The sequence below is a fragment of the Meriones unguiculatus genome, chromosome 10 (genome assembly GCF_030254825.1).
Source record: "Meriones unguiculatus strain TT.TT164.6M chromosome 10, Bangor_MerUng_6.1, whole genome shotgun sequence".
NCBI lineage: Eukaryota > Metazoa > Chordata > Mammalia > Rodentia > Muridae > Meriones > Meriones unguiculatus.
Window position 1 is genome coordinate 54,275,138 of NC_083358.1, and position 23,154 is coordinate 54,298,291.

The 23,154-nt window shown below is 42.3% G+C and overlaps 1 pseudogene; it reads right to left on the minus strand.

The window, feature by feature from the left end:
* Positions 1 to 21,753: 21,753 nt before the first annotated feature.
* LOC110556059 (large ribosomal subunit protein eL19-like) lies at positions 21,754 to 22,313 on the minus strand (annotated as a pseudogene).
* Between the last annotated feature and the right edge of the window lie 841 nt (positions 22,314 to 23,154).

Here is a 23,154-nt window from a genome sequence, read left to right on the forward strand (position 1 = left end):
GGAGTCTTGTAAAACAGTGGGGAGAAAAATAGAAGAACCCAGAAGAGACATGAGTTCCACAAGAAGACCAGTAGAGCCAACTAACCAGGGATCATGTGCAGACTGAAGCATCAATCAAGGACCATGCATGAACTGGACCTGAGCCCCCTACACAGATGGAGCTGATGGGCAGCTCAGTCCTCATATGGGTTCCCTAGTAAGGGAAATAGAGGATGACTATGACAAGGACTCTGTTGCCTGCTTTTCTTTACTTCCCCTGGTGGAGCTACTTCTCCAGGCCACAGGGGAAGAGGATGTGTTCAGTTCTGATGAGTTCTGATGCTGGAATGGTTGGCAAGGTTCCCCTTTTCTGAGAAATAGGGAAGGGAGATGGGGTAAACAGGTATGGAGAGATCAGAAAGAGAGGAGGGAGGAGGCACAATAAGGATATAAAATGAATAAATAAAAATTAAAAAATAAAATACATGAAGCATTAAAACACATACTTTAAGCCTTTCTAGGTTCATCTTGTAAAAAAAATGGGATGAAATTATAGTAGATATGCTTGGTATCCTTTGTCTGGGAACTCTAATTATTCAAAATGTGTCCCTAGACCCAGTCCAAGCTGCTTAGATATCTGGGTCACAGAGAAAACTTTAGTCTTTTATTCCTGATTCTGTAACCACACTCATTTGAAAGGATGACCAATTGAAGCAAAGCTTTGCCAGGGGGGTATGACTAAGACAAGTTTGGAAAAACAATTCAAGGTAACAAGTTTGAGTTCTTCAGCCTGAGGCAATCTTAATTCCAGCTGGAAGCAATTTTAATTTATGATTATAGTTTTAGTCATTGTAACCTTAGAATTTGATTTACTTAATTATTTCAATTACTCTAGTTTCTTGGACAACAACAACAAAACCCCAGCTACTTTGGTGACTTTTAATTTGAAAATTTGAATTCACAGTGACTGAGGGAGATCGTGGCTAGTTCACACTGGCCTCCAAAGTCAGTTCAGGAGAAGCTAGTTGGCACGTGACAGACCTGTTTTGGTTATTTCCTGTGTGAATCATTATATAATACATGGTGATAAAGGGGGGAGGGGCAGGACAACAGAAGACTACAGTATCGCTGTGTATAGAAGTGATAAAAAAACAAACAAGGGAGAGAATGTAACTCAACAGTAGAGCACTTGCAAAGGCCTGAATCTGATTCCCAGTGCTTCGAAAACCAACCAACCAGCCACCCAGCCAGCCAACCAACTAACCAACCAACCAACCAACCAAAACTGTTTTCTTTATGTTTCATGTGGAGAGAGAAGTGGTGATATTTTGAAGGTTAAGACTAATTTTGAGGACTTGTATTATTCAGATGTGTGTCAATATTACAAAATACCTGGCTCAGGCTACTTGAGCAGACAATGATGCTTGTTTGACTCCCAACACTGGAAATTTAAAGTGCAAGTTCAAGCAGCCCATGTTTTATCTGGTTTCCATTGAGGGTGGCAGATGGCAGGGCTTCATGGTGAGGTTTGTGTAGTAGCAAGCACCTATGCCTCGGGCAGGAGTGGAGAGAAAAAGATGATGGGTGGAGTTAAATGTCTTCCTTTCATCACAGGCCTCACAGTGGTACACGGATGCCGGAGTCCGACAGCCAGCAGAGTCGAACGGTTCTTGAGTCGGGAGTGAGGATTAAAATTAATAAACTAACACACAACACATGAGACCTTTCCGAGAGGCTCTAGTAGAGGCTAGACACCTGGCTTTATTTCAGACTCCTTTTAAGCCAGAGTAAAAGCAGCTTTAGTACAATGAGTTAAATTCACAAGGAGGTGAAAAAAGAGGTGTGATTTTGACAAGCTATCCCACCTGCTGTCTCAAAGGAAAGAAGATAGACTTGGAAATTCTTCACTGACTCCAGTGAAGACCTGGTAAAAGCAGTCTTTTTGCTGAGATTTAAATATTAAAGCAGCTTCTAGAACAGCGGCTCCCAACACACTGACAATTCCCAAGGTAGTGACCTAGTCTGCCCTCCCTGCTCCCCAGAGGTCTCTCTTATTCCCAGTGGCACTATCCTGGGGACAAGCCTTTAATCACAGTAGATCCTAGGAGCCCCAAACCACAGGAGGATGGGTTAAACAACGCATATAAAGCAAGACTTAATAAACAAACGCCAATCACTCTACAAGAATCCAGAAAGTTATGATTATTATTAGAATTATGATTGCCACTATCAAATTAAATGGGGCCCCACAGGATGATCAGCTGCTTTAGAGAACAAAAAGTATACAAACCTTTATGCAGAGAGGACAAAGTGGCTGGGCTGGAGTCCTCGTTTGGCTTTCTGAAAAGAAAGAACTCTGAGAATTCTCAAATGCCCATATCAGTGTCTGTGGCTGTTACTCAGTGAGGTCAGTGTCCAGGGAGGCAGACACACAAAGAAGTTCACACCGCCGACACGATGCGCAGGTGATCCTGTGCCACAACCCTTCACAATCCTGTCATCTCTACTTGCATTTTCCACGCTGTCACACTCACATTGGCAATATTAAGATAGTATTTAGAATAAGTGGCATGTCCTCAAAAGACATACTGGAGCTCTGGCTGTTGCTGCTGTGAGTTCATTTGACAATCAGGTCCTTCCAGCTACAGTGAGAATAAGATGATGTCATGCTGGATAAGAGTAGATCCTAAGACAATGTGATTAGTGTCCATATAAAAGAATGACGAGGCCACAGCCACGGCGATTGCATCTCTGTGGGGATAAAGTAGAACTGCTACTAAAACATCTCGGGTGTGTGTGTGGATGCCTGTGAGGTTTCTAGAAAGATGAGCGTTTGAATCCAAAGACTAAGAAAAGATCACCCTCACAGTGTGAACGGCCACTATCCAGTCTGTTGAGAGCCCTATTGACCCCTGCTGACTTAAATGAGAAATGGGCCCTGGACTTAAATGAGAAAAATAATTCCCTTTGTGTTTCGATTATTGTGTTACAGATTTATGTGCTTATAGTTTTGTTTTAGAGTTCTGGTTAAGATCATACTGAAGTTCACTGTTTAGAGTTGGTTCTCTGTTGTAAATACATAATAAAAATAGAGAAAGTCTATTTAAAATATTAAAAAGGTACATCTGGAAGGGTTCACCAACTCCCACCTGTGGCTGAAGGCTGCTGCTGACTGACATGCTAGGCAGAAGGTCATTTTCTTAGAGCTGCAGCCCTTGAGAGCTTCCCAGGGACCACAGATGGTTGTGCGCCCATGCCCATCCTGGCAGTGCTGAGTGGACTCAGTGATTTAAAAAGAGTACAAGTAGTTGGCCAGGGTGTTGATGGTGGTGGTGGGAGGGCTGTGGAAGGAGTTGAAAGGGAGGGAATGGGGGCTTTGAACAAAACACAGATTATTTATGAAATTATGAAGTGGCACATTAAAAAGTTATATCTTAAAGAAATATGCAGAAATGAGGATGAAAGCACATTTTCATGAAAAATGAAGAAATGGGATTCTTAAAAATGTGATTATGGAGACGAAAACTTAACAGAGGATAATGTCGTAAGCTGAAAAGATGGATTGATTGGGCGTCTACAGAGAAGAAACCAACCAAGAACTGCACAGCCAGGCCTAAGAACTCAAGGATGTAAAGTAAGTGAAGGCTGGAATTTGGTTAGGATTTTGGAACAAAACCTGCTTCTGGGTTGCCTAGCAACTTATGATGTCACCGGCCAGGTGGCCACACCTGGAAGGTATAGTTTCCTTGCCCCTTAAAGGGACAACCCGACTCATGGTTCCTCTCTTGGCCCCTCTTGGTCCCTCTCTTGGTCTCTCTTGCTCCTGGCCTCTTGGCCTTTGTCCTTTTCTCTATCGGGGTGACCCCTTCTCTCTCTTTCCCCTTCTCTCTCCTCTCTCTCTCTTTTCCCCCATCATGTTCTGCTCTCCCTTCTCTCTGCTCTCCCTGTTCTCCCTTCTCTCCCTTCCTCCATCTCTACCTAATAAACCTCTTTTATATATAAGATCTGTCGTATGCCTAATCGTTTTTCTTTGGTTTGTCCCATAATTTACATGGAATGAGTGGCTTTCGCATATACGGAAGAATGTGCAGAGGAAAGCAGGAGGAGAAGCATGAGTTAGAGAAGCAATGGATGAAATCTGAAGAGAGGATAAGGCTTCATTACACTAAATGGCTGAGTCTCTCCCCCTGGGAGGGCACTCTGAAGGTGAAATGACGTAACTGGGTCAGATGCACACAGGGAAACATTGCAATGAAAGCTGTAGCAGATAGAAGGGCAGAGAAGAACCCAGGGTCTCATAGGGAAAGAGAAAGAGCAACCATCCACCCAGTGGGAGAGTTGTTTTTGTTTTTGTTTTTAATCATCCCCACAGAGTAATGTCTCTTCACTGAGAGTGAGAAGGAAAAGGTAATTCAAGCTCACTACCCACAAATACTCATGAGTTATTACACCACCAGGCAGAGCAGTGAGCATGGAGAGAGGATATGGGGCACAAAGATACGTGACAGAGTTTGCTAAAAATGTGTGAACAAGTACACTTAGTTCATGACTGTCACAATCACTGTTATTAAGAATAAGATGAAAATAACAATATTAAAGAGGGTCTCTGTTGAAAAAGGTCTGCTTTCTATGCAGCTGAGAATAACCTTGAAATTTGTATCTTCCTGCTTCTACCGCCTGAGTGCTAGGATTATAGGCACCACCATGCCTGGCTTACTCTTCTCTCTCTCTCTCTCTCTCTCTCTCTCTCTCTCTCTCTCTCTCTGTCTCTCTCTGTCTCTCTCTCTCTTAAATATGTTCTCAGGCAGTTATGAGGGACCTGCACAACCACCTGAGGCCATGGTGATGCCAGGTCCCAGCTGGCGCTGAGGGTCATGTCTGGATTCATTGTACTGCTGCAGCTGGGGTCTGTGTTGAGGTCCGTGGCCCAAGTTACTGCCAAAGACCATACGGATGTCAATGGGCTTGGCTGCCGCCTGAGATCACGTGGGTGTCTGAGGGCTGTGATGTCCCTGGAAGACATACTGATCTGAGTGGCCTGCACTGCCACCTGAGGCCATGGTGATATGGGACTGTGCTGCTGCCGGGTGCCATGTCTGGATTCGTGGTCCTATTGTAGCCAGGGTCTCTGTAGATGTCCAAGGTCCATGCTACCTCAAAGGCCACATGGATGTCCCTGGTCTGGGACACCACTGAGACTGTGTTGATGTTTGAACACTGTCTTGAGCTGGCCCCACCCCTTATCAGCACTTGGCATTCAAGAGAGCTGGCCCTGGGGTGGGTGTGTGGGAGAGCAGACCCAGGGGTGGGTGTGTGGGAGAGCTGGCCCTGGGGTGGTGTGTGGGAGAGCTAGCCTGGTGGTTGTGGGTGTGTGGGAGAGCTGGCCCTGGGGTAGGTATGTGGGAGAGCTGGCCTGGTGGTGGTAGTGCAGGAGAGCTGGCCCTTTGACAAGGGTGCAGGAGAGCTGATGGGTTCAGGTAGCTGATGACCAACTTAGCTACCACCCAGGCCCAGATCCTAGGTTTTGAGCCAGCCCACCCCAACATCTTCCTCATCAGCCACTGGAGTTTGTGAAGGGGCTCATCCTGCAGAACCAAAGTGGCAGTATCTCTGTGACTCAGGGAAACGCGGGGCTATCTGAAAGGAGTCCCAGTGAGGGTGCAGTATAGATGGCATCCAGTTCAGAAGACAAAGGCCTCAAAACTCACTGCGGTGAACATTTGCAAGTGAGCTGTGTGGACGAGTGAACTTCGTGACGCACCGTGACACAGCACGGCCTCCATAGAGAGGCTTTTCTTTGCTGTGGAGGTTACAGGATGGAGGGTGAATACGGAAGGACTAGAAATGAATGGGATTGGGTGCATGGTGTGAAATTCACAAAGAATCAATAAAAAGTAAGCAAGCAAGCAACCAAAGCCTGTATTCTCAGTGTGCGAAGTGAGTAGAGCTGCGACAGAAAGCTTCTCCGCGCCATGCCTGTTGACTTCACTGTCGACCTCATACAACCTGAAGTCTCCTGAAAGAGCACATTCCTCCTGAAGACTCGCTTAGATGAGGTTAGTCCCTGGGTGTATCTGTGATTGCCTTGATTAGTCATCGACGCAGGAGAGCCTAAGCCACTAGCACTAGAAATGTGATTCTGGGCTGTTTCAGGAAGCCTGCTGGACACAAGCCAGTGAGCGAGCCAGAAGGCAGCATCCTCCATGGTCTCTGCTTCAGCTCCTGCTTGGCTCCTGCCCTTATTTCCCTCTTTGATGGATTCCAACCTGGAAGTGTGAGCCTGATAAAACCTTTCCTCCTAGGTTGCTTTTGTTCACAGTGTCTTATCACAGTACAGAATGAAACACACATACAGCATTTACTATGATCTTTCCTTATCAGTGGAAGATACATTTCAAGACCCCCAGGGAATTTTGAAATTAGCCTAGCACTGAATTTTCTATATTGTATACTAGACATGTATACCTATGATAAAGCTTTATTTATAAATTAGGTAAGTAAGAGATTGATAACAACAGTAACAGGACAAATATAAAAATATAACATGACATAATTGCCAGCACAACTATTTTTGAGCTTTAGGCTATTCAATGAAACAAGGATTAATTGAACATACACAACACTCCTATCAAGGCTGATTGGCTGGCTAAGACAGGTAGCAAATGATGAAGTGAGCGGCACACACAGAATGAACAAAGATTCGTGCACTGGGCTGTACCAGCATACAAAATTTCATCACTTTGCTCATAAGTGGTAGCTATATGCAATTGAAAACATGAATTTTTAACTTCTAGATTTTTTTCATTTGATAGTTTTGGTCCAGAGTTAACCAGTGGTAACTAGAGAAAGTGAGGGAGACTATTTATTACATCATAACTTATCACATTTTCTTACACGCATTACAGCATCAACTCTTTTTTTTAATAATTTACAGTCTAGTTGTTGGGAGAGTTAGACGCCAGCATTGCCTTTGTTTTGTGCTATGTTATCGAGAGCCGTAGCTCCGTAAATGATCTTACCTAAGCTTCCCAGGCATTGGCACACAGAAGGTTGGGATAAGGGCATTAAACCAGGGCTGCGGCTGAGCCCAACTTGATGGTGCCATGCCTCACGCCTATATGCATTATGTTGTCTTGGCTCTGTTCCATAGGCATGCCCACCCAACTTCAGGATGGGGAAAGGGAAGCCTAGAAACTATAATTTAGCTCTTTGTCTGGGAAAGAAGAGGAATGGATTTCATGAACAATTATGCAGTCTCTCTCCCAAATACATATTTTAACAACAAAAGTAACATCTGAAAAATGAACTTACAATCTGTAACTTCCAATCTTTGAGACAAATAGCAACCACAGAAAACTTTATTTATTTTTTAATCTAAGAGAAGTAAAAACAAAGTCAAGCTTAGTTAAAGGGTAACAGAAAATACAAGATAAAAGGGAAGAGAGTCACTCCAAATGTAAATGTACTATCATGATAAATGAGTAGCAAATACATCCCAATAAATGTAAATACATTGACAACCTACCTCTTAAATCCATGATTGAATCAGAACAATTCTAAACAGTGTTAACAAACTGACAACCTCTCTCTCTTTTTTTAAATTAGCCGCATTTTGTTTTTTAATTTAAATTTATTTATTTTTTCATAAATTACAGTTTATTCATTTTGTATCCCAGCTGTAGCCCTCTCCCTCATCCCCTCCCCAAGTCCACTGATAGGGGAGGTTCTCCTCCCCTTCCATCTGACCCTAGCCCATTAGGTCTCATTAGCACTGGCTGCATTGTCTTTCTCTGTGGCCTGATAAGGCTACTCCCTCCTCAGGCGGAGGTGGTCAGAGAGCCAGCCACTGAGTTCATGTCAGAGACAATCCCTGTTTCCCTTACTAGGGAACCCACTTGGAGACTGAGCTGCCTTGGGCTACATCTGTGCAGGGGTTCTAGGTTATCCATGCATGGTTCTTGGTTGGAGTATCAGTCTCAGAAGAGACCCCTGTGCCCAGAGTTTTTAGTTCTGTTGCTCCCCTTGGGGAGCTCCAGTCCCCTCCAGATCTTTCTACTTTCATAAGATTCCCTGCTCTCTGCCCCAAGTTTGGCTATGAGTCTCAGCATCTGCTTTGGTACCTTGCTGGGTAGACTCTTTCAAAGGCCCTCTGTGGTAGGCTCCTGTCCTATTCCCTGTTTTCTCCCTCTTCCCATGTCTGTCCCATTTTCCTTTCTGAGTGAGGATTGATCATCTTACCCAGGGTCCCCTTCTTGCTTAGCTTCTTTAGGTGTACAGATTTTAGTATGTTTATCCTATATTATACGTCTAATATCCACTTATAAGTGAGTATATACCATGTGTATCTTTCTGCTTCTGGGATACCTTAAGCTCAGGATGATAATTCTCAATAGAGAAATATCAAATGGCAGAGAAACATTTAAAGAAATGCTCAACATCCTTAGTTATCAGGGAAATGCAAATCAAAACAGCCCTGAGATTTCACCTTACACCCATCAGTATGGCCACGAACTCAAATGACACCTGGAGAGGATGTGGAGAAAGGGGAACCCTCTTCCATTGCTGGTGAGAATGTAAACTTATACAACCACTTTGGAAATCAATCTGGTGCTTTCTCAGATCCTGAGAAATAGTGCTTCCTCAAGATCCTGTAGCACTCCTAGGCATATAGCCAAAATATGCTCAAGTATACAGCAAGGACATTTGCTCAACCATGTTTGTAGCAGCTTTTTCTTCTTTTTTGTAATAGCTAGAATCTGGAAACAACCCAGATTCTCTCAACTGAGGAATGGATACAGAAATTGTGGTACATTTACACAATGGAATAATATTCAGCTATTAAAAACAAGGAAATGATGAAATTTGCAGGCAAATGATGGGAACTAGAAAAGACAGTCTATCTCTTAAATCCACACAATTCAATTTTTATAAAAAATGTAGATAAAACAAATACATGAAAGCTGGGAAACGCGGCTCATACTTGTAATCCCAGCACTAAGAGTTGACTCAAGGTTGATGTTGTGTATACAGTGAATACCACTTTGAGATACAGAAGATGCTGCCTCAAAAACAACGAACAAGCCAAAATCCTTACACATACAACAAACACAAAACATAACGTTTGAAAATTAAAGTCATGAAATAAAGATGGACTGAGCCAATACTAGCAAAAACAAAGCTTGTGTTATAATTATAAGAACTGTATGTAAGAAAACTTATTAAACTTGCTTCTGCTAGTCTACCGAAAAAAATCATGATATTCTAGAGTGATGTTATTTATTTTTCCTTGGTATAAATTATCTCTGAAATTTCAGTTGTCTACTGTAAGATTCCTCATTTTTGAAATAATTTTTTCAATTAAAGAGTGGTCTAAAATTTTAATGATTCCATACTTTATTATCTATTAAAAGTGAGGACTAAATAGACGTTAATAACCTGTAGGATCCGGATTCCTTCTCTGATGTTCATCTGCTGTCCCAGGTTGGAATGAAACAGATTGAACTTTGCAAATTTAAATAATTTCAAGAACAAATGTAGTGTTTTGGTAGTAATCATAAAACTGAACACCTAACTATCTTCCAAAGACATCAAGTTAGGGAGATTTATGCTTGTGTTTGTAAGAGCCAATGGAAAGTTCTGGAGAAAAAGTACTTAATTTTTTTTTTCTCGGAGCTTGTTGGTCTCCTGGGGGCAATTTGAAGCTGTGTCTAAGCGTGGGTGTTACTCATTTTCCTATTGTAGTTTCCCACCAGCTCTAATTGAGCGCTCAAGGGATGCCAAAGCTCTGTTAACAAGATACACAAAGACTTCCCGGATGTGTTGCCTAGCACTGGCGGCAGCCAAGCACATGCTGCATGGGAAGTGCCACACTAGTGGAAGTTCCCTGTGGTAGGCGAGGTGGGGCCAAGTTCCTTGTGATGGGCGTGGTGGGGTGCAGGCTGGAGGCAGCGGAGCAAGTGTTTGTACAAGCAGAAACCAAATAGGTGGGAGCATAATGAACTGGACGAACTTGATTCTGGCTGGCCCACTATTTCACGCTGATTGCTGGAAGGAAAGCAAGTGGGCTGATGCCCAGAATAGCACACTCTGCGTGACCCCATTCCATAGGATCTCTCTGTAGGTTTTAGCACAGATGGCAAACAGGTGGCTTGAGAAAAGATTTTCCAGAACATGTGAGTTTCTCTTCAGCTGCTTCCTTAGTCACTCTTTTCTAATGCGTTGAGTGCCACGTGAGTCAACAAAGCACACGTGATCAAGGACAGCCGGGGCTGGCTGAAGGTTGCGGTTCTCTCCTTGCCTTTCTTTCACAACATTGAAACGGAAGATGGTAGGACAGGAACGTAAAGATCAGAGAAAGACAGGCAGATGGGTGACTGAGAGTCTTCAGTTCTCGAAGAGACTGAAGCATCTTTTCCTTTACCCTTCACCTACTCTCAGAAATACTTCCTAGAGTGAAATGTACTCACTCTACTAGGAAGCCATACCAGTTATTTATTGTTATGTAACAAACCACATCAAAACTTAGTGGCGTAAAACAATACTGTTCATTTTGCTTGAAAAATTTGCCGTTTGGGCAGGACCTGGTAGAGATGACTCTTTGTTCCTTCCATATGATGTCATCTGGGACCTCAACAGCAACGAGGTCTTCTTCCAAGAGGATGGCTTTCCACCACTAACAACTGGAGGGTACCATTGGTTGGGTAGCTCAGCCAGGAAAGGAGGCTAGAGGCTCCCAACCCCTCCATCAGAATGCCTGGACCCTCCGTGGGCATACTTGGGCTTTTTCCAATCATGGTGGCTGATTCTTAGAGTACACATTCTAAGAAATGAAAAATAGAAAAGCCAATTTACAAAGGCCAGGCCCAGAAATGGTTGTAGCATTCATTGCTCTTCAGTCCATTGGTAGATCCATTGTAAGCTCAGAATCAACATGTGAGGTCGTAGACCCTGTCTTTCACTGGCTACTGCTTCAGCTTTGCTGAAATTTGCTTGATAGTGCTTATCCCACACTGCTTTGTGGTGATAAGGATTCCAGGACAGAGATAAAGACTGAGGAAAATCCTTCTTAGGTCAGTTTCACTGAAATCATCATTGCACAAGTTGTTTCCTTTTCTCTTGCCCTTTATCCTTGGCTTTCCTCTTTGGCTTATGCAGAAATTCATCTTTATTTCCCTCCTACTTATGACTCTGCTCATTTCCCAAATGAAAATTTCCCTCCTATTTACATAGTTTTTATGATTAACTGTACAGTCCTCCCTTCCTTATGTCTCCCCCTGTTTGCTTCTCTGTGATTGGTAGATTGTTTTGGATATCAAATTTGATTGTTAAAGTACACGTTGAGAAAGGAAAAGATCAACTTACAACTTCATCATAGGGAGCAAGCAGAGGTGGCTTGTCACCCTAAGCCAAAATTGATTTTACCCAACACTCTGCTCCACTATCGTATTTAGATGGCACATAAAACGCTTTCAGATTTATTTGTATCCTGTCCATTCTGAAATTTATGACAAGATTAAGGGGACATTGGTTAAAGTAATTTTCTTCCTGTTCTATTTTCTTAAGTTTTTGTTTAGCTGAAATGTCAGGTTCTAGAAATACTGGTTCCTATTTTCTTCCTAATTTTGTCCAAATTAAGAACTTTTAGATTAGAATCTCATAATGAAACTATGATGCTTTTGAGCTAAAACTGAATGCATTTTTTTTCTCTGCATAGCTTGTACTGAGACAGTAGAGGAGGATGTGACCAAATGGCTGATAAGGAGTCCAGGTATGCCTGTCTGAACATGGTCTCCCCATCAAAAATTGGAGCCAGATCCGAATGTTAGTTAGACTTTAACACCAAGTAATTGGCAGGTAAATTACTATGGTCTGTAAAGCTGACCATTTTCTACAGCTAAATAAAATGATGGTATTCGAGTGTAGAGGAATTCTCATTCTCTTATTTTTTTTTAATCTTGCTTTGTTTTAATTTTTCAAGATACAGAACAAAGGGAACACAGAGCTCGCTGTTTTAGGGATGACAGGCCAGCAAACTATATCAATGCTACTGTCTTGACCCTGCTCCTCCCCCAGCAGTGATGTGACAGTGCTGTGCTGCCATGCCTGGGTTTTGTTTTGTGGTGGGTATCTAAACTTGGGTTTTCATGCCTGTATATAAAACAATTTATCTGCTGAGTACCAAGACCTGTATGCATTGTTCTTTTAGTCTCCATTTAATTAACTTCAGCTCCAGTCTTTATTAGTTCTTGCTGTGTGTTGTTCTGTGGCTCTCCTGCTCTTGTTTTTCTAAGACTTTGGTGGGTGCATCATTAAGTCACTTATTAGAGATCTTTCTGATTATTAATATAAATCCTCAGGTATAAATTTCCTCTCAGACTTGCCTTTGCCCTATCCCAAATATTATGGTAAGTTGTCTTTATTCTCCATGACTCTAGTAATTTATTTTTAAAAAAGTTATTTAGTGATTTCTGATCACTCAAGTGTGTATTGCTTCTTACATTTTTTACAGTTTCTGTATTTTCTCTTGCTATTGATTTATAACTTTATCCAACTATGATGTGATAAGCACAAAATCATTTTAATTAATTTTATTTATGAAGACTTGCTTCATGGTTACACCACAAAAACATCTATTCTATTGAACATTCTATGGGCTACCGAGAAGAGAGTGTATCCAGAAGCTGTTGGATGGAATATTCTCTGTACTCTGGTGAAGTCCATTTGAACTATGGCGTACTTTAACTCTGAAAGTTTTTTGTTAATTATTGTCTTGACTTTCTATGTGTTGATTAAAGTACCAAAGTCACTAACTACTGTTGCAGCTGAACCTATCTATACCTTTTTGTCCAGTTTTACTCATTTTATGAAACTGAGTACACCAAGACTAGTATATATATGTATATATGTATGTATGTATGTATATATGTATGTATGTGTGTATGTATGTATGTATGCATGTATGCATGTATATAGGCATTTATGGCTTGTTTTATTTTTTTTTTTCATTTTTATTCATTTAATTTTTATACATGCTAAAATAATACAATTCTTGAAGATTTGGAAATTCTACCCTCTTCTTCCTTTTTAAATCTTCTTTTTTTTTTTTTTTCAATGCAGTTTATTCAGGAACATTGAACAATCCTCGGACCCCGGGGAAAGCCAGCCCACAGCTTAAATAGCCTCTGGGTAGCCAACCCAGGCGTGCCACGGGGGCAATGCAGATAGGTCCACATACATGGAAGCAAGCCAGATCCTCGGCCTTAGCCAAATGTGGAGTTGTTCGTGACAGAGAGCACTCACCATCGGGAAGGTGGAAGGCGGAAACCAGCTCCATCTTTAAGGCATAGCATTCCGCAGCTCTCTACAGTTCCCCCTTTTTGTTTTAGACGCATCAGGCAAGAGTAGAGGTCTGATCTCTGATATTAGAAATAAATTGGGACTTTGTACAGATGTTCATTTAGGTGTCATCCACCCAAAGAGCATCAGACCGTCCGATACCTTTTTCTCAGAGGCGGGACCTGGGGCATCAACCCGCATGCAATCAGACATGCTCTTCTCTGGGTCCAAAGCGGCTGACCCTGAGTGCAGTGCTTAGCCTCGCATCCTGAGCGTATCATTTTAGCTTTTTATGGTATCCAACCATGCTTGGGGAGAATGTCCTGCTTCAATGGCTGTAAAGGCCTGAATGATCATGGCTGCATCACACTGTTGTGAGACTCTAATCTTGCATATATACCACAGGCAAACCAAGGTGACCAACACCAGAAGGCCTGCTAACTCTCCCATGCCCGCCCATTCCTTCAGATGATTCATGGCTGCAGCAATCCATGTTGATAATCCTCTGGCTAGTCCTGCGTCCACTCCGGTAGAATTTACTGTGACAATGGCAACTCTCAGCTGCTCCATTGTAGTATCGAATTCTCCAGTCCAATTACCTAAAATATAGCTCGACAATTGTTTAGACAGATTTGCAGCGCAGGAAAAATTCTCATGTTGTATGCTAGTGACACAAAGTCCAGCATACTTTCATTGACAGCCAGGTTGAGTGATTTGCCATAGGGTATCAATTTGCTCCTGCAAGAGGTCAATCCTCTGATTGAACACCATCAAGCTTCCTTTTAGTTGAGCATTAATTCCTTTATGTACAACTAAGGCATGAGCTACATTGGCTAAATGATTATTCAGGGTTTGAGCAGTCTGCCCAGTATGACTCATGGCTAATGCCCTGGTGGTAGCTCCAACAGCCGTCAATGAGATGGTAGTAACAATGGTGGCTGTAGTTCCAAGATCCCTTTTCTGTCTGAAGAGAGTCATAGCGTGAGGGGCATCAATGGGCATAGGCACCCAGTGAGGCATGCGAGTAACCAGGGCATACCTAACTTTACTAGCATTCCAGCATTGGGCAAAAAAGCAAGTATCATTACCACAATTACTTGGCTCTATCTGGCTAATAATGAATAAAAATGGGGAATATAGACAAACAGGTGTGGGCTTATAGGAAATATTATGAGAAGCCTTAACCCCTCGTTGGAACATCCTGCGTCAGTTCTAGAACTAGCAGTGGTGGTGTCCGAAGTCTGAGTAGGTTCAGGAGACCATTGCCCCCAGGGGCGAGACGTGCTCCATGCCAATTGACTAACTCCATGTTTTCCTCCAATTTTGAAAGTCATTTAAGGTTCTTAAATTACTTTTTTCCCTTTTTTCTTAAATTTTTCATCAATTACACTTTATTCATTCTGCATCCCCCCATAAGCCCCTCCCTCCTCCCATTCCAACCCACCCTCCCTCCTCCCTCTGCTTGCATGCCACTCCCCAAGTCCACTAATAGGGGAGGTTCTCCTCTCCTTTCTGATCTTAGTCTGTCAGTTCACATCAAAAGTGGCTGCATTGTCCTCTACTATGGCCTGGTAAGGCTGCTCCCCCCAGGGGGAGGTGATCAAAGAGCAGGCCAATCAGATTATGTCAGAGGCAGTCCCTCTTCACATTACTATGTAACCCAATTGGACTCTGAACTGCCCTGGGCTACATCTGTGCAGGGGTTCTAGGTTATCTCCATGAATAGTCCTTGGTTGGAGTATGAGTCTCTGGGAAGTTCCCTATGTTCAAATTTTCTTGTTCTGTTGCTCTCCTTGTGGAGACCCTGTCCTCTCCAGCTCTTACTATTTCCCAGTTCTTACCTAAAATTCCGTTCACTCTGCCCAACAGTTGCCCACCAGGCTCAGCATCTGCTTTGATAGTCTGAAGGGCAGAGGCTTTCAGAGGCCCTCTGTGGTAGGTTCCTAGGTTGTTTCCTGTTTTCTTCTTCTTCTGATGTCCATCCTCTTTGCCTTTCTGGATGGGGTTTGGACGTTTTAGTTAGGGTCCTCTCTCTTGCTTAGTTTCTTTAGATGCACAGGTTTTAGTGGGTTTGTCCTATGTTGTATGTCTATATGAGTGAGTATATACCATGTGTGTCTTTTTGCTTCTGAGACAACTCACTCAGGATGATCCTTTCCAGATCCCACCATTTACCTGCAAATTTCATGATTTCCTTATTTTTCATTGCTGAGTAATATTCCATTGTGTAGATGTACCACAATTTCTGCATCCATTCTTCAGTTGAGGGGCATCTGGGTTGTTTCCAGCTTCTGGCTATTACAAATAAAGCTGCTACAAACATGGTTGAGCAAATGTCCTTTTTGTGTACTTGAGCCTCTTTTGGATATATGCCCAGGAGTGGTATGGCTGGATCTTGAGGAAGCGCTATTCCTAGTTGTCTGAGAAAGCGCCAGATTGATTTCCAGAGTGGTTGTACAAGTTTACATTCCCACCAGCAGTGGAGAAGGGTTCCCCTTTCTCCACAACCTCTCCAGCATGTGTTGTCACTTGAGTTTTTGATTTTGGCCATTCTCATGGGTATAAGGTGAAATCTCAGGGTTGTTTTGATTTGCATTTCCCTAATGGCTAATGAGGTTGAGCATTTCTTTAAGTGCTTCTCTGCCATTCGGTATTCCTCTACAGAGAATTCTCTGTTTAGCTCTGTTCCCCATTTTTTAAGGGGATTACTTGGTTTGCTGCTTTTCAGCTTCTTTAGTTCTTTATATATACTGGATATGAGTCCTCTGTCAGATAAAGGGTTGGTGAAGATTCTTTCCCAATCTGTAGGTGGTCGCTTTGTTTTGATGACGGTGTCCTTTGCTTTACAGAAGCTTTTCAGTTTCATGAGGTCCCATTTATTGGTTGTTGCTCTTAGAGCCTGTGCTGTTGGTGTTCTGTTCAGGAAGTTTCCCCCTGTACCAATGAGTTCTAGGGTATTTCCCACTTTTTTTTCAAGCCGATTTAATGTGTCTGGTTTTATGTTGAGGTCTTTGATCCACTTGGACTTCAGTTTTGTGCAGGGTGACAAGTATGGATCTATTTTCATTTTTCTACATGTAGACATCCAGTTAGACCAGCACCATTTGTTGAAGATGCTATCTTTTTTCCATTGTATGGTTTTGGCGTCTTTGTCAAAGATCAGGTGTCCATAAGTGTGTGGGTTTATTTCTGGGTCCTCTGTTCGGTTCCATTGATCCACCATTCTGTTTCTATGCCAGTACCATGCAGTTTTTAAAAGTGTTGCTCTATAGTACAACTTAAGATCAGGGATGGAGATACCTCCGGAAGATCTTTTATTGTAGAGGATTGTTTTAGCAATTCTGGGTTTCTTGTTATTCCATATGAAGTTGAGAATTTTCCTTTCCAGGTCTGTAAAGAATTGTGTTGGTAATTTGATGGGCATTGCATTGAATCTGTAGATTGCTTTTGGTAAGATGGCCATTTTTACTATGTTAATCCTACCAAGCCATGAGCATGGGAGATCTTTCCATCTTCTCATATCTTCTTCTAATTCTTTCTTCAGGGATTTGAAATTTTTTTCATACAAGTCTTTGACTTCCTTGGTTAGGGTTACTCCGAGGTACCTTATGTCATTTGTGGCTATTGTGAAGGGTGTTGTTTCCCTAATTTCTTTCTCAGCCCTTTTGTCTTTTGTATACAGGAGGGCTACTGATTTTTTTGAGTTAATTTTGTATCCTGCCACTTTGCTGAAGGTGTTTATCAGCTGTAGGAGTTCCCTGGTAGAGTTTTTGGGGTCACTCACGTATACTATCATATCATCTGCAAATAGTGATAATTTGACTTCTTCCTTTCCAATTTGTATCCCCTTGATCTCCTTCAACTGTCTTATTGCTCTAGCAAGGACTTCCAACACTATGTCGAAGAGATATGGAGAGAGTGGGCAGCCTTGTCTTGTCCCTGATTTCAGTGGGATTGCTTTAAGTTTCTCTCCATTCAGTTTGATGTTGGCTATAGGCTTGCTGTATATCGCCTTTACTATGTTTAGATATGTGCCTTGTATCCCTGATCTCTCCAATACTTTGAACATGAATGGATGTTGGATTTTGTCAAAGGCTTTTTCAGCATCTAGGGAGATTATCATGTGGTTTTTTTCTTTCAGTTTGTTAATATGGTGGATCACATTGATGGATTTCCGTATATTGAACCACCCCTGCATACCTGGGATGAAGCCTACTTGGTCATAGTGGATAATATCTTTGATGTGTTCTTGGATTCGGTTTGCAAGTATTTTATTAAGTATTTTTGCATCAATGTTCATAAGGGAGATTGGCCGGAAATTCTCTTTCTTTGTTGAGTCTTTGTGAGGTTTAGGTACCAAGGTGATTGTGGCTTCATAGAATGAATTTGGTAATATTCCTTCTGTTTCTATTTTGTGGAATAGTTTGAAGAGAATTGGTGTTAGCTTTTCTTTGAAGGTCTGGTAGAATTCTGCGCTGAAGCCATCTGGTCCTGGGCTTTTTTTGGATGGGAGACTTTTGATGACCGCTTCTATTTCTTTGGGGGATATAGGTCTATTTAGTTGATTTACCTGGTCCTGGTTCAGCTTTGGTAAGTCAAATCGATCAAGAAAATTGTCCATTTCATTTAGATTTTCAAATTTTGTGGCATATAGACTTTTGAAGTAAGTCCTAATGATTGTTTGGATTTCCTCAGTGTCTGTAGTTATATCCCCCTTTTCATTTCTGATTTTGTTGATTTGGGTGGTGTCTCTCTGCCTTTTAGTTAGCCTGGCTAAGGGTTTGTCGATCTTGTTGATTTTCTCAAAGAACCAGCTCTTGGTTTCATTGATTCTTTGAATTGTTTTATTTGTTTCCAATTGATTGATTTCAGCCCTGAGTTTGATTATTTCCAGCCGTCTACTCCTTCTTGGTGTGTCTGCTTCTTCTTTTTCTAGGGTTTTTAAGTGAGCCATTAGGGTGCTTGAATGAGCTGTCTCGAATTTCTTTTTGAAGGCACTTAGTGCTATGAACTTTCCTCTTAGCACTGCTTTCATTGTGTCCCACAAGTTCGGGTATGTTGTGTCTTCATTTTCATTGATTTCTAGAAAGACTTTAATTTCTTTCTTTATTTCTTCCCTGACCCAGCTGTCATTTAGTAACAAGTTGTTCAGTTTCCATGTGTGTGTAGGCTTTTTGTTATTTCTGTTATTGTTGAGGTCCAGCTTTATTCCATGGTGATCAGACAAGATACATGGGATTATTTCAATCTTCTTGTATCTGTTGAGGCTTGCTTTGTGACCCACTATGTGGTCTATTTTTAGAAGGTTCCATGAGGTGCTGAGAAGAAGGTAAATTCTTTTGTGTTTGGGTGTAAAGTTCTGTAAATGTCTGTTAGGTCCATTTGATTCATGACCTCTGTCAGAGACATTGTTTCTTTGTTTAATTTCTGTTTGGTTGACCTGTCCTTTGTTGAGAGTGGGCTGTTGAAGTCTCCCACTATTAATGTGTGTGGATCTATATGTGCTTTAAATTTTATCAATGTTTCTTTCACAAATGTGGGTGCCCTTGTATTTGGGGCATATATGTTCAGGATTGTGATGTCTTCCTGGTGGAATTTTCCCTTGATGAGTATGAAGTGTCCTTCCCCATCTCTTTTGATTAATTTTGGTTGAAAGTCTATTTTATCAGATATTAGAATGGCTACTCCTGCTTGCTTCTTGGGTCCGTTTGCTTGGAAAGTCGTCTTCCAACCCTTTACCCTCAGGTAATGTCTATCTTTGTGTCTTAGGTGTGTTTCTTGTATGCAACAGATTGCTGGGTTTTGTTTACGTATCCATTCTGTTAATCTGTGTCTTTTTATTGGAGAGTTGAGTCCATTGATGTTGAGAGAGATTAATGACCAGTGGCTGTTAGATCTCTTGATTTTGATGTTGGCTGTGGTCATCAGGTTGTGTGCTTGGTTGCTTTTTGTTTTACTGAAGTGAGGTTATTTATTTCCTGTGTTTTCTTGAATGTAGCTAGCTTTCTTGGGTTGTATTTTTCCTTCCAGTGTCTTCTGTAATGCTGGATTTGTTTGTAAGTATTGTTGAAATTTGTTTTTGTCATTGAATATCTTGTTTTCTCCATCTATGAGGACTGAGAGTTTTGCTGGGTATAGTAGCCTGGGCTGACATCTGTGTTCTCTTAGGGTCTGCATGATATCTGTCCAGGCCCTTCTGGCTTTCATAGTCTCTGTTGAAAAGTCAGGTGTGATTCTAATGGGTTTGCCATTATATGTTACTTGGCCTTTTTCCCTTGCCGCTTTTAGTATTTTTTCTTTGTTCTGTATACTTACTGTTTTGATTATTATGTGGCGGGAGGATTTTCTTTTCTGGTCAAATTTGCTGGGTGTTCTGTAGGCCTCATGTATTCTAATTGGCCTCTCCTTTAGCTTGGGGAAATTTTCTTCAATGATTTTGTTGAAAATATTTTCTGGGCCTTGGAGAAGGGAGTCTTCTTTTTCCTCTATACCTATTATTCTTAGGTTTTGTCTTTTCATATTGTCTTGCATTTCTTGGACGGTCTGTGTCAGGAATTTTTCAGATTTAACATTTTCTTTGACAGATACATCGATTTCTTCCATTGTATCTTCTACACCTGAGATTCTTTCTTCCATCTCTTGTAGTCTGTTGGTTATGCTTACCTCTGTAGTTCCTGTTTTCTTCCCTAGATTCTTCCTTTCCATTATTTCTTCCATTTGTGTTTTCTTTAATTTTTCCAATTCTATCTTCAGGTCTTGAGTTGTTTTGTTTACTTCCTTCACCTGTCTGATTGTACTTTCCTGTTTTTCTTTTAGTTCCTTCAACTCTGTTTCTTTCATTTCATTCAGTGTTTTAAGCATTTCCTTTCTAAAGGCCATAAACTGTTTGGCTGCAGCTTCCTCTATTTCTTTACGGATGGCAATATTCTGTTTGAGTTTATCTTCCTCTATGTCTTTACGAATCTTATTTGTTTCCTCTGTTATCATCTTCATGAGCATACTTGTTAGGTCATCTTCTTGGATTTCAGTTATGGTGGGGTGTCCAGGGCTACTTGCCCCTGGGTAACTGGGTTCTGGAGATGCCATATTGCTCTGTCTTTTGTTGCTTGAGCTTTTACGCTGGCCTCTACCCATTGTGTTATCTTAGGAGTTTGGGGTTATTTTCTGGTGGTTCCTGGGGATCCTGTGGTGGAGAGAATCCCCTTTGCAGAAAGCTGGATTTTCCTGAAGGATGTCTTCTCAGCTTTTTGGGTATAGTCCCTGGATGGCTGGTGTTTTTTCAGGAGTTGCTCACCTCAGGGATATAGACCTGAGTGGTAACTGTGGTCTTTGTTAGTCGAGAGGGTTCTCCTCTCACCCAGGGAAGTCCTGAGGGCAGCTGCCCTGTTTCTGGGTTTCTTGTTGCAAATTTAATGATCAGCTGCTGTGACCCAGTTGGACATCAGGCGCGCCTCAACTGTTTGTGCTTGTGTCTGGAGCACAGCTGAGTGCTGGTGCCTCGGCCCCACTAGACTACTAGACTTTTTCTAGGGAAGGATTGGGTGATTTAGATCAGTACAGTTTCCTTCCTTCCCCGTGGATTCTCTGGAGAAAAGGACTCCTAGTGTCTTTTTTTGCCCTGGTGCAGAGTGCTCAGTGTCCGCCAGCTGGCTGGCCACAGAAATTTGCCTGTGCCTGGAGCACAGCTGTGTGATGGCGGCTCAGTCTCTGCCAGCTGTCTGGTGCGCAGAAACTGCCTGTGTCTGCCTTTGTGGCTTTTGGGAGTCTGAGTGGCTCCCTAAGCTGGGTAATTTTCCGGGGACCTTTTCAGGTTGGGGGTGAGCTGAGTGCTCTGAGATCCGACCCGCCGTTTCTATCTCTGGCGGCGAATCAGGCGCGCAGGCAGGCAGGGCTCTGTGCGGGAACCTGGGTCCCCGGCTCTGGCTCCGGGCTGGCTCCTGGGGTGCCCGTGGAACCCGCCCGAGTCTTTTCCAGGGGATGTCTGGGTGACCTAAGGCCGGTCCCAATCGTTTCCTGTACCCTGGGGTTATCTCTCGACTGAAAATTCCAGTCTCTGATAGTGTGGTGCCCAAGGTTCAGTCTGGGACCGTGACCAGAGACACTGGCTTGTGGCTCTGGGCTGGGGCTGGGGCTGGCGGCCGGCAGCCAAGCGTCTGGCGGAACCGGGATCTCTTCCGCGGTTTAGCCGGGTGAGTTATAAGCTGATTGAATCCCCCACCGTGGGGTATCCTCTCACCTGGGAAACACAATGACTGTGTTTTATGGACGAGAGTTCTGATTGCTGTTCACTGTGCTGATCCTGCTGTGCTGCTGCTCAGAATGAGAGTCCTCCCGGCGCTGCCATCTTGCCCCTCCCTCAGGAATGGGGCTTGTTTTATTTTAATGACTGGTCCACTTGCAGTCACAGCCAAGCCACTATGTACAGATACGAGGGAAGCTTTATTTCTTGGTCTCTTCCTCCTTGGACTGGGTCTTGATGATCATATCCTCTTGGCCTGGCACTTTTGTGCTTTCTTGGTCTTAGACCTGATAGCCCCAGGCTGGTCAGCCAAGAGCTTTTTGTGGGCCTTGTCTGCCTTCAGCTTATGACTGATGCTCCATAAGAATCTGCTTGTTTTGAATACATTCCCTTTGACCTTCAGGTGCAGGCTGTGATACATATTGCGGTCAGTCTTTTTGGATTCACAGTATCTCCTGAGAAGCCAGCACAGGATCCTCAATCCTTTTCATCCAAGTCATCTTCTTGGGTATCTGAGTGTTGTTCATACCCTTCCATTTCCATATGCCCATATGCCTGCCCTTCTGTTGAGCCATGCTGTTTTTCTGGCATCAAGCCTGAGAATGGATGGCTTCTGGGTGATCAGCCCATCATTTATTAGCTTCCTGATTTGTTGACAGGAGCTGGCACTGGCGATTTCATTGGTCTCATTAGGGTCCAAAGAGACATTGCAGCAGAAGACAGTAGAGGTAAGGCTCTTCTGTAGCCTGATCATGCTCATGGCTGTGGACACAGTAGAGAAATTATATTTTTCTGCTGCATTATATTTATAATTGCCCTATCTCGATGGATCTGTCCTTTATTAACACATAATGATCTTCTTTATCACTTCTAAATAACTTTTTTTTACATGAAGCTCATTTTGTCAGATAAGAGTTTAGTAATCCTGCCTTTTTTAATTTTTCAATTACTTGTCATATCTCTTCCCATCCTCTCATTTTTCAGTTGCTTTGTGTCTTTACCAATGAGATGTTTTTTCTTGCAGACAACAAATAGTTGGATCTTGTTTAATCTCATTAGCCAGTCTGCATCTTTTCATCTTTTGGTATCTTCTTCAATTTCTTTCTTCAGAGATGAAGTTTTTTTTTTTTTTTTTCATACAAGCCTTCACTTGCTTGGTTAAAGTCATACCAAGGTACTTTATGTTTTTTTGTGGCTGTTGTTAAAGGCTGTTGCCTCTAATTTCTTTCTCAGTCCATTTGTGTTTTGTATACAGGAAGGATACTGATTTTTTTTGTTGTTGTTAATTTTGTATCCAGCCACTTTGCTGAAGGTGTTTATCAGCTGGAGGAGTTCCCTGGTAGAGTTTTGAGGGAACACTTATGTATACTATCATATCATTTGTGAATAGTGATACTTGACTTCTTCCTTTCTGATTTGTATTCCCTGAGCTCCTTTAGTTGTCTATTGCTCTAGCTAGGACTTTAAGTACTATATTGAAGAGATATGGAGAGTGAGCAGCCTTGTCTTGTCCCTGATTTCAGTGGAACTGATCTAAGTTTCTCTTGGTTTAGTTTAATATTGACTATAGGCTTTCTGTATATTGCCTTTACTATGTTTAG